The 12104-nt window shown below is 42.5% G+C and overlaps 1 protein-coding gene across 5 annotated transcripts in view; it reads right to left on the bottom strand.

The window, feature by feature from the left end:
* Positions 1–12104, bottom strand: part of ELMO1 (engulfment and cell motility 1) — a 525187-nt gene that overhangs the window by 125501 nt on the left and 387582 nt on the right. Inside the window, exon 1 of one of the 5 annotated variants that reach the window (XM_073899072.1) lies at positions 9020–9228. The exons of the other annotated variants lie outside the window; for them this stretch is intronic. The gene's annotated coding sequence lies outside the window, so the exon portion shown is untranslated. Of the gene's footprint in view, positions 1–9019; positions 9229–12104 lie in introns of those variants that run through there. 5 annotated transcript variants of the gene reach the window in all.

Here is a 12104-nt window from a genome sequence, read left to right on the forward strand (position 1 = left end):
AAGGCAAAAATCAAAGGCAGTTATTGGTCAGTTTGTTTTTACCAATTACTTTCAAGTTGTTTTGAAAGAACTCTTACAAGAGCCCAACTTTTAAAAAGTGGATCTTTATTCCTTATGGTTAGATGCACCAGCACAGCTGAAAAGCTGCATATAATTTTGACCCCTTCAATACTTACCTACTAATAGCCTACCATTGATCAGAAGTCTTACTGATAACACAGTCAGTTAACACATACTTTGTATGTTATGTTTATTATATACTGTATTCTTACAATAAGTAAGCTGGAGAAAAGAAAATGTCATTAAGAAAATCATAAAGAAGAGAAAATACATTTATAGTACTATACTGTAAAAAAATCCACCTGTAAGTGGATTCAAACCTGTGTTCTCCAAAGGTCAACTTATATAAATAATTGATTGGTTGGGCATTTTGTTATCGTAGCCTCTCAATTCTGGACAACTTGGAGGCTAATGATTGCATGGAAAATAAACTTCCACGCAGGTTAATCCATAGACGTTCACAGATTATTTATGTTCACAGATAATACCAAGGCCTAGAAAGGATACAGAGCAGGCATTCAGCAAATACTGGTTGTTGACTGAATTGAGAGAGCAAGGAAATGTAAACACTGTCCCTTGTTAACAGACATATTAGCAAGTCAATTAATTCCTCTAAGCCTCACTTTCTTCACCTGTAATAAGGTAACTGCACATTGCAACCCTTCCCTCCCCACCCAAGGGCCCACTGAGCCCAGATGAGGGCCCTATGCAGCCTCCACCACAGCACCCAAGTTGTCACCAGATAGAATCTATTTGCCATCCCAGGACTCAGGATTCTTTAAGATCTAGGATGTGATGGGTTTATAGTAAATAGATAACCAGACATAACAAAGAAGACATCACCAATTCTCCTTTCTGGACAGAATACATAATTCAGGGGTGTAAAGTACATGGCTGGGGGGGGGTTGGGGAGAGAAGAAAGCTACCAAGAAATGCCTGGCAACCTCCATATGGAAGAACAATAAATACGTATGTCTTCCAAAGCTTTATTATGTCTTCATGAAGAAGACAGACAGAGTTGGCGCAGGATGGCTAAAACTTGGCAATCCAGAAAGATTTATGGGCCATATGCAGACACCAAAACATCTTTGACTTAACAAATGTAAAAGCCACCAATTATTTATGACAGGTCACAGCTTTCCTGAATGCCACAAGGCATCTGCCAAGAAGCACAATATCATTTGATGTTGATGGGCTTCCAAAATCAGGAAAGCATACGTCACTATGCTGGAGCTTCTGGGACTCACGCTCCAAAAACATGTTTCCAGTGATTCTTTCTCTATAAACAAGGCTGAGTTGTTAAGAGATATTAGATTTGAAGTAATAATAGTAATACTTTATACATTACATTATGTACAATCCACAGAGCACATGGGATATGTTAATTTGTTTATTCTCTGAACATTTCTATGTATCTGATAGGATAGATATTATCTATATCTTGTACATGAGAAAAAAAGATACTAAAGTTTGGAGAGGCTATATGGCAAGACCTAAATCTTACTAGTGGCTAAGCTGGGACTTCACCCCAGGCTCTTTGTTCTAAGGGCAGTGTCCTTTTCTCTCTGGGTGGCCTCTGGTGCTAGCAGGGCAGGGGTGGCCTAAATGAGGATTTAGGAGAGTGATCTGAGAGCAGACAGCATGTGCCCTCCTAGCACTCTAGCTGTCCAATTAGAGAAACTTCCATAGCCAGCGCTGAGCTAGACATTCTCCAAGATAACAAAAAAAAAAAAAAAGGCTTCTACCCAAGGAATGTAATCATACTATTTTCTCCTTGCACAGTGCATTATGGTATACTCATCACTTACACAGACACCATAACTTAATTTTCATTCACCAACAGCCTTGTGAGAAATGCACCTTTACTTCCATTTTTACAGATGAGGGAACTAAGGTTCAGAGGGGTAAAGTAGTCATCTACCTAGTCCTCAAGAAATTTTAAGGACAGAGGGATCTCCCATCAAGTGGTCTTTGCAAAGCTTCTTGGGTCTACTTTGCAGAGATGTTTGAGCCTGGCTTATGGAATCCAGAGTTGGGGCTTTTGTCCATTGACCCCCTCTGTTCTCTAAAGCTGGAAGTGTGTGGGTAATAGGAAGAATGCCACTGGACCGTACCAACACAGCATCCCCAGAGCCCCAGCCTTGGATTGAACCCTTAACATTAAGTAGTCTAGATCGATGCTCAATACCAGTGTGGGTGGCTTTCAGACCAGTTCCTGCTTTGATATCATTCTCTATATATGATAAAACTCCTATAATGCAGATTTCACATTGCTGGACCATTAGACATGAGTGAGCTCCATCTCAGCTGCTAGGACCTGTGGCCTGGCTGGCTCTACTTAGAAATGATTTGCCCAACGATCAAGCCTGTCAGTATGGGCTGCCAGTATGAAGGCCTGAGTTCCATTAGCTGATGGGTGCTTCATTCCAACCAGGCAAACGGATGTTAGAACTGCCCCAGATGCTATCTCAAATGTTCAGCTATAAAAATTCCAACCAAGTCAGAATGAAACTTTATTTCATTATGCTTCCAGGTCTGGGAATGATGCCAGTGAACTGCTCTCCTTGACAGGTCTCTCATCACTTATAGCTCAAAGGAAAGGAAAAGCGAGCTCCCAAAGTGCCAGGCTGCAGCCCTCCTTGTCAGATGGCAACACCTCCATGAACAGCTGAGCAAGAAGATGAGTAAAGAACTGACGTTCCCTTACCCCTGAAACCCTGCATACAGATGATAATTCCCTGGGTGTTCCTTTTCAAAGTCTTGCACAATGCACAGAGCTGAGAAAAAGACATAGGAGAGGGATGAAGAATCAGCTTCAGCTGTAAGCCAGTTCTGATTGCTTGGTAGTGGCTGACTTAAGTGCGGTGTTAAGAGGGATTCTGAGGCTCCATCTGGGTACAGTGGGAAAGATTGCTAGGATCAATGCAATATGGGCCCTAGAGAATAAATTGTTTGGAAGCTTGACCTTGGAAATCACTAAGTCTAAACTTCTCTCTCACCCATGTGTAGGCGCTGTGGAGCATAAACATTAAATGACTTACAAAATTCAGTTGCTAAACTATAGACAATAATTCAAGACCTTAGGTTCTAGATTACTGTTCTGTCATCTATACAGTGCATTTCTAGTCCTGGATTTCTAGAACATCATAGATTTTGAAATTAGCTAGCAAATTAGTGGACTTCAAAATCCTATGGCAATTCAAAGACAATTATCGTGATGCCAATTTCACTTACGTAATAAACAGCTATTTCCCAGTGTCTCTGTGCTCACTGAAATCCCACAGCACTTCCTTCCACTCATGATAGTCTTTGGTGTAGCCAAACAGCAGATTCACAGAGCAAGTCATCTCCCTCTTAGATTCAACCCTGCCCATGGTTTAATCTCCTTAGTCTGCCAGTGTTGCCTCAGTAAAGATGATAACATCCTGCCATGAAAAGAAAGAAGTTGCCAAGGGGCCACACAACTTGCTCCAACAAACGTTTGTTGAATGCTTAAGTGCACAAGGCCTGCTCCTTGGAAATTCTGTCCAATGCGCAGGAAATGGGTATAGCTGGACCAGAAGGCATCCCTGATATTAGGGATGGTATTGAACTGTATGGATTTTTTTCTCCCTTTTTCAATGTTTGTGAGATTTCTAAAAGACCTCTTTATTAACCAAAGGTTTAAGCAGACCAAACGTAGACTGAGCTTCATCCTTCTACTTGCAGATCTGGCTGCAGTTGTCAACGTTAGGACATCTAGTCTAGGAGGCTGGGACCGGATGCTTGCAAGAAGGCTTTGCAGCATGATTTTGATCTAGCTTCCTGAAAAAGTTGATTACATTTTCATAATTGTTTTTACATTAAAGAAAAAAAACCTTGGGGGAGTGGATAAATAAAATAACATATGATGTTGAAGGTAAGGATTTTAAGACCAAATTAACTGTAAGAACTACTTAGTCAATATTTTCTAGCTAAACAAAATTTGCAGTGTTGAATAAAATAGCAATTAAATCATCCCTTAGCCTCAATTTATACTTATCTTCATAAAGAATTATCTGTCTGCAGCAGAGTTAGCCTCTCAATCAAGGTTTGCTTAGCTTATTATTAAAACTAAACCCATGTGTCCTGAACATCCTGAGTTGAAGGAGGTGGCCCAACTCGTGGTGAGGGTTGGGGCCACAATACCTGGGGACAGAAAAATGCCACAGGTGGTAAATGTTGACTTCCTGCAACAGGAAAGGGCACACCTTTTAATTCCCCCATGCCAAACAGAATAATGGAAAAACCAAGATTTCGCTACATGTTGAGTGTTCCATGTACAATGGTTAAGAGCAAAAGTAACCAAGTTTGTGAATACTAATGTTCTGTTTCTCTCTCTGTTGCCAGGGCAAATCTTCTAGGTACTTGATGGAGGTAGAAGAGAGGAAGGTGCCATGGCATGATGATGAGGTAGAAGTCACTGGCCTGGTGTATCTGGAGAGCTCTTTAGAGCTCAGCACTGTGCTGTCTAGTAGACTAGTCACTAACCGCATGTGGCTATGGAAACTTTGAAATACGTAGCTAGTATGACTGCGCAAGTGAGTTACCAATTTTATTTAACTTTAGCTAATTTATATTTAAAAATTGATACTTCAGTTACTGAAAAACTTTCATGTATGTTTGGGACAAGTTGGGCACGTGAATCTACCTTTTTAACTTAGAAATTTTACAAAATCTAAAAAACAGATTTCCTGTGAAAATTCAGTATCCAAGTTGAGTTGTGCTGTCAGTGTAAATTACCTATTGGATTTCAAAGACTTAACATAAAAAACTGAATATAAATATTTTTGTTAATAATTTTGTAGCTGTATGTTGAAATACTTTGGGCATAGTGGGTTAAATACATATATTATTGAAATTTATAGACCTGCTTTTTTTTTACTTTTTAAATGTGATTACTAAAAAAATTGAAATTACATACATAACTTGCATTATATTTCCACTAGACAGTTTTGGTCTAGAAAGAGATCTGCCATATTATCCCTGTAGGACATTATTTTTTGAATAGCTACTGAAATTGTCTTTTACACATTCACATACCTAGTGTAATAGTAGAAAGCGCATAGTATTAGGCATGCATAGCAAATAACCCATGTTTTTAAAACCTGCTACTGAGACCCCTACAGATTCTTTTTCCGTCTAGCAATGCAATCTTGCTTTTATGCTCTGGTCTGCTATTTCTTTATATGTCAAACTGGAAATTTCAAGGACATCAATAGTTTTTCTTCTTCCATCTAGTGGCCTAACTCCTTCCCCTCAATTTTCCATTAGGAAGTCTTCAGTGGGAATGGCAGTTTATAAAACAGATAGAAATGGAGATGCTCTGAAGTGGGAGTGGAGAACTCAGCCCCCTGACCCCGCTCCACATTGCCCCAGTCCCATCAACGCCCCCAACTCTGAGCGACATGGTTTGAAAACTGTCACATTCAATGATTTTCAGATCTAATCTTCTGAGCCTTCAGCTGCTCCATCAGTGTGTGTCCTCTGCCACTACCTGGAATCTCTTTCTGAGCGGGGCCTATTCACAGGGTCTTCAGAAAGCATGGTAGACTTGGTGATTCCCACATCCACTGAGGGTCACGCACACCCCCAAACCGGCTGCACTGTTGTTCCTGGCCCTTCATGACCCTCAGTGTTACTATGGCAACTGCAAATCATTCCTGGCAAATGCGAGCAAAGGGCAGCCATGAACCTGATGACCTTTCACCTCTCACAGATGGCCCAGGAGGAGCGGGTCTCATACAGAAACTGACCTAGTTCATATCAGTCAAAGAAACGCTCCTTGGAATGAGGTGGCATATCATACAATAACACAAGGGGATAAACAAATGGGGCATTTTGGTAACGAGGTTTTACTTAACTCCAACATCTTTTCCTAAATGACACTGTGAAGAATTCACCCAACTACCCTACAATGCCTTTCCAATTTGACTTTAATTATCTCAATGATTGTTGAATTCAATTCCCCATGGCCTGGTTCCACTAAACAGACTGATAGCTGAGGAGACCTCCGTCCCCTGTCCATTCACACTCCTTCCATCCATGGATGTAGCAAGCAAGTAAATCAACATGTGTGAAAACACAAACCACTTGCCACGTCCTAGCTTGGTAAACATGGGAAAGTTCCTTAATATTTTGGTGACTCAATTTCTTCATCTAGAAAATAGGTATTAAAAATCATCCTGTTGGGGCTGTTTTAAAGCTTTAGGGAGTTATTATGTCCACATACATTATACTGAACAGTGCCTGCCACACTGGAAATGCTCAGGGCAGGTCAGCTTTTCCCATTGTGACTGATTTCATTCCAACTGCTAGGAGAAATGAAGGAGTCTATCATTCCAATTCTCAGTGCTGAACTTCAGGGATTGGATTTAACATATTCATATTCACTGTGACCTACCAGGCAACTCTGACGGTCACGTGAAAATCTGAGGGAATTCATTTTTCTTTATCTTTACATTTAAGTTTCGAATATGTCCTACATCCCACAAATGCCATGAATAGGCAGTACTAAGAAGCCGCCTCCTTCGGGAGTGAACAGGTATCTGTTCTGGTAGCTTGAAGGAATACGTTCTTTTCAAGTCCTGTGACCCTAGTTTAACAAACACCTCAAGCTGAGAAGTGAGAAAACCACCATGGTTTAGAATTATTTCCAAGACTTCTTCATTCCAGCCTTCAGTGAGAACACACAGGACCTCATTCAGGTACTAAAGCCACTGCGTAGGTCAGAAGCCGATTGGCACAGGGCTGGAGCAGTATTTAGTGGGCCCTCTGCAAAAAGGAGATAAGAAACTTGAGGGTATAATAAATTCTTGGCTATTTTACCCAGGATGGAGATCCTACATTACCCTAAAATGGGGGCTGTCATCAGAATATTATGTGATCATGCATTCATGTATTTTCTTAGGGCAAGGGGAGAGTTTGAGAGCTTGCAAATTCTTAGACTTCCACGATCCAAAAATAGGTAACTACTCTTAATTTTTTAAAAAACATTTTTAGTGCTTCCATAAAAGGCTGTTTCTTCTCTCATTCTTGCCAACAGGTGCCAATGCCTCACTCATGTCAGTGACATGACTGGGGGAGAGAAGACCAAAAGAGGAGGGAGGGTCATTCGAATGAAACGATGTCACTTAAGGCACATCCCCTAGAAACCAGACTTCCTCAAAATTGGGCATGTGTCAAGGTGTGCCTAGGAGTGGGATGTAACAGGGAGAGTTCCCATGCATGTCCTTGCCTCCGATCAGGTGGAATTCTCAATTTGGCACACCATCTTGAGCCTCTTGGGATCAGAGGACAGCCGACATTTCCTAGGGGCCTTCAGCTAATATAACAGGTCACTGACCTGGTCAAGTGACCGGGCTCCCCTGTGCTGTGTACTGTCACCCACGGTGAGGAAACCTGGCCATCTCTTTTCCCATGGCATCAGGTCAGAAGAGCGGGTCAGGTCTCTTCCAACCCCCCTCGCCCTGCTTTCGGGTCTTCTCCAGGCGAAACCATCCCAGCTCTTTTGTTTCTTGACCCGCTTGTCACAGATCCCATTTAGGACACGGCAAATTCCCTTCTACAGCCACGTGAAGACCTACAACACTCTCTTCTGTCAAAAGGACATAGTTATAAAGGACTAGCCGGGAAGATTTCCCATGTTCAACTATTTCACGTGCATGTATTTCTGAACCAGCTGATAATGCTTTCCTCTCTCTTTCTCTCCGTTGTTTGCACCCAAGTGAACTGTAAACAGAAGACATGCAGTGTGCTGTCAGTGTTCCTGGCACAGGAGATAGGGAATTGCATTTTTAAAAGAAAGTAACAGTGATGAAGCCTCAAAACCAGCAGAGATGCTGGGGAGAGGTTCTTAGGCAGAGATGGAAGCCCCAAGTTCAGCCCCCACTCTCTGCACCCACGCCAAAAGCAATGCTTCTCCTCACCATGTTCGGAAAGATTATAGTTCCTCTGGAATCCTACCCTGTGCTTGAGTTCTGTCTTGCCATATATATTTTTAAGTTTGCAGCTAGAAGGGTCTCTAAAGGCAAAGAGTTTTTCCTTCCCCATGCTGCCTCTCCATTGCCTGTTTACAGCACTGCTTTCTTATTTTTTCCTGCTTCTACCCAAAGAAATCAAGAATTTCATCACCAGTGTCAGAAAATTAAACCCCAGGGAGCAAAGCAATAGCTCAGAGCAACCCTTCCCTGGCGAAGAGCCAATCCTTGAATATAACTTTGCAAACCCTGTCTGGTTTTCAGGGGTTGAAAAGGATGCAAAACAGAGTCATTTTGAAGCGTGGTTTTTGGCAACTAAAATCTCTCTGCACTTCAACTCATCTTTGCAATTAATTTTTAAAAAAGAAAGAGAACATATTTTGCTTTAGAGACCAGGTTTCATGAAAGAAGTCAGGGGCATGACCTAGCTCGGTTGCACACTTCCCAAGCCAAGATCAGCAGTGCATGCAGAAGAGATGCCTCCTTCTGTGCTTGGGGGTCTGAAGAAGTGTTTGACAGACCATTGTAATAACATTTCTCTTCACATTGCAAACACCAGCAACCCAGTCAAGCTGCTTACCATTCAGCTCTGTGCCTGCACCTTTCTCCCTCTTCCCAGCAATGCACAGGGCTGACTTATTAATTTAGCTTTAAAAGCATCTTCTTTTGAAATGGATCTATACCCAGGCAGATAAAGCAAAACTCCACTCCTCATACTCATCCTAACTAGACAAACCAATATTCCAGTATAATACACGGTCAACTACAAATCCGATCCTACCCAAGCAATACAAGCAGGCTTTGGAATACAGAAGCTCACACATCACAAAACCCCAGAATGCCTGTTCTTCCATGTGCTTGTTCCAATTCATAGTTTTCTCGGCAGACAATAGGACAAAGCTGCATTTTAGCTCTGGCTCCTAATACCGGCGGACAGATGTGTAAGACTGAGGTTTACTCACCAAGCTCCCGTAAGTCCATCTTTCCCAACTACAAATACTGCTGCTAAGCTGCTGCTGCCACCAAATGACTTAGAGTCGTTCCCCAGAAGAACAATGTGCTGGAATACCAGACGGTTCCTGAGTAAGCTTGTTCACGAAATAGGTTTCCAGTTGAGCCATGTGAATGGAGACCTGCCGCACACCTTTGAATGGTACACACTTCAAGTCCAGAAGAATAAGCATGTAGCTTTGCTTATGTTTATGGAGCTCGAGCCCAGGGGTGCTCCGATTGGCAGGAATCGCAGAAAGATCAGCCAATCAAAGGGAACCTCCATTTCAGGGAAACTCCTGCTCATTTATTTAGCATCTTCAGAGATCATCGGCTTTTCTAGGAAGAGCTTTTCTCTTATAGTATCACAAGAGAAAAATAATAACTTCACTTCAATTGTGGTGCCCTATGCTCTTTCATCAATAAACACAGAGCTCCTCTTCTCGGTGTTCCTCAATACCTCCACCTTTCTTATAAAGAACTTAAAAAAAAAAGAAAGAGAAAAGGAAGAAAGAGAAAAAGAAAGAGCTGGTAATGGGCTAGAGATAGTTCATATTCATCAGCCTCCACCTTGTTGGGAGAAAGGAAGGGGGGGAGCGCCTGGGCTCGATAATTACTGATTCTGTTGCCATGGAAACAGACTGGCTGCAGCGAGTTGGATTCGTGTAGAACATCTGCTGCCAGACCCATAATCAACTGCAATCTCATCTCCCCCCTCCCTACTTTTATTTGATTGTGAGTTTGCTTTCTCTCTTCTTCTCTTCCCATGCAGTTTCTGCCCAGAAATGGCATGTAACTGCCTTACTTTGTACACATAGCACACACGCACCAGAGGTGCTCACATGCCCAGAGATGCGTGCAGGCGTGCATCCCAGCAGGACTATACGGAAGGATCTACACTCGGATTCCTATCCAGAATGTAAACAAGCATAAACACTGCGTCTCCGCCCCTAGTGAAAATTTACTGTAAGTTAACCTCAAGAGTGAGTGGGGTATCTTTTAAGATATTTGTCACCTAATAGCCCTGAAAGCCCCCAAAGAAAAGTTTGCAATGGCATTTCGCAGAGGGCAACGTGATGGTTCCTAGCAAACCTTTGTAATGAACCGATTAAACGGAGAAGCTTGTAAAAGATTTTTAAGCCCAAAATCTTTAGGCTCAGCTTCTTCTCTTATGCTAGCAGCTCACAAGGCATGGGGAGGGGGGTCTCCCTGGGGATGTCCTGAGTCCATCTACATCCCCCCGACTCCTCTCCTGTTTGCTCCAAATTCCCCTAGTTACAGGTACCAGAGTTAGTGTCAGACTCTGGATGTGCTATCTTTCTCTATAACAGCAGGGGCCGCCACTGAGCAATGAATGGCTGCATGGCCAGGTCAGACACAAGAGGGGACTCGTGGCGGTAATCTCACCTTTGTTGAGGCACCCCTGCCTTACACCTGCTTTGTGCCTGTGGAAGCCTTCAGCTCAACAAAGACTGAAGATGGCAAATGTCAAAGAAGGCTATGATTCTGGTTCAAGTTAGAGAGAAAGGAATTATTCTGTCCCATCATCATGAGTATCAAGGAGAACCTTCTCTTTCCTGAAGGTCTCTGCAAGCCTGGTGCCCTGAAGCCATCAATGACACAGAGCAAGCTTCAGAAGGGGCTTTGCACAACTCTGGCTCTTGAAGCCAAGGTGAACTATCCATCTACCACACCCCCGCAGTTTCATAAGCTACAGTAACTCTGGGCCTCCTTTATTCTGAAAGGACTCTCAGTCCAAACCCCATTCCTCTTGATCTCCAAGTGCTCAGCTCAGGCACAGTGGTCTTGATGTTGGATTTGTCCCTTCAAGAGTCTGAATCTTGATTTTCCATTTTATCTCTTTTTGCCCCTGTGAGGTTGGATAGGAATTCTCACCTATGTTTGTCCTCTCTGGCACCCAAACCCAACTCTGGCCATCTTCCTTAGCTCTGTCCAGTTGACCTCCACCCTCCAGGATGGTGGATATCTCAGGTTTTTTTGATTGCCTTTCTGGAACATCTCTAATCTCTTCTGTCTACTCTCTTCTGCCATTGAGGACACCTACCCCCTGCTCTCTCACACTCCTGAGACCATCCAAATCACCACTGTCTTTATGCAGAAACGTGGCATTCCAACCTGGTCTTCCCTCAAGCAAAATTTAAGCATTTGTTCCATAAATACACAGTGAGTGTTTATATGCCAAGCACTGTGCTAGTGACCAAACAAACTGGCCTGGTTTTTGCCTTGTGGCACAATAACTTGAGTGGAGGAGAAAAAAAACATGAGAGCATAACTTTCATATGGGGTATGAGAGCTATGTGCCATGAGCACAAATGAAAAGATTCAACTTAGTAAGGTCAGGAAAAGTATCTCAGAGGAAGTGATCCTTGAGCTAAGATCTATAGGACGAGTAAAAATTAATAAACTAAAAGTGAGGGGAACAGTGTCTCAGGCATAAGAAATAGCACATGGGAAGGGCCTGTCTAGATGCACACTGCCTAGGAGGGAGTGTGGTATCTTCGAAAACTCAAAATAAGCCAAATGCTGCTGATTGCAGTGAGAATGACTGGAAGGATGGTGTAAGATTAGCTTGGACAGTAAGCAAAGGCTAGACTTGTAGGGTCCTAGAGACCACATTAAGGACGTTGGCTTTCACTCTATTGGCAATGACAAACCATTAAAGTACTCCATTAAATGATTCCCTGCCCCCCAAAACACTTACATAACTCAATATATGAATCTATTTCAAGGCATCTATAACTTGTTGGACTGGTCTAGCTAACATTTACGGGGCAATTAATAGTCCAGATAGCATTCCAAGCACTTTATATGAATTAACTGATTTAATTCTCACAGAAACGCTGTGAGGTATTACTATTATCCTTATTGTACAGAATGAGGAAACTGAGGCATGCGGAGGCTAAGTAACTTGACAAAGTTGACCAAGATACAATGTGGCAGAGTGGGATTTGAACCAAGGGATTTGAACCAAGGATTTGAACCTAGCTCCAGCTTCTTTAAGTGTGATCTACAGGGACCACCTCTGTCAGAATCACT

This window comes from Callorhinus ursinus, unplaced genomic scaffold, assembly GCF_003265705.2.
Source record: "Callorhinus ursinus isolate GAN/ISIS: 27379988/994484 unplaced genomic scaffold, GSC_fseal_2.0 scaffold12, whole genome shotgun sequence".
Taxonomy (NCBI): Eukaryota; Metazoa; Chordata; class Mammalia; order Carnivora; family Otariidae; genus Callorhinus; species Callorhinus ursinus.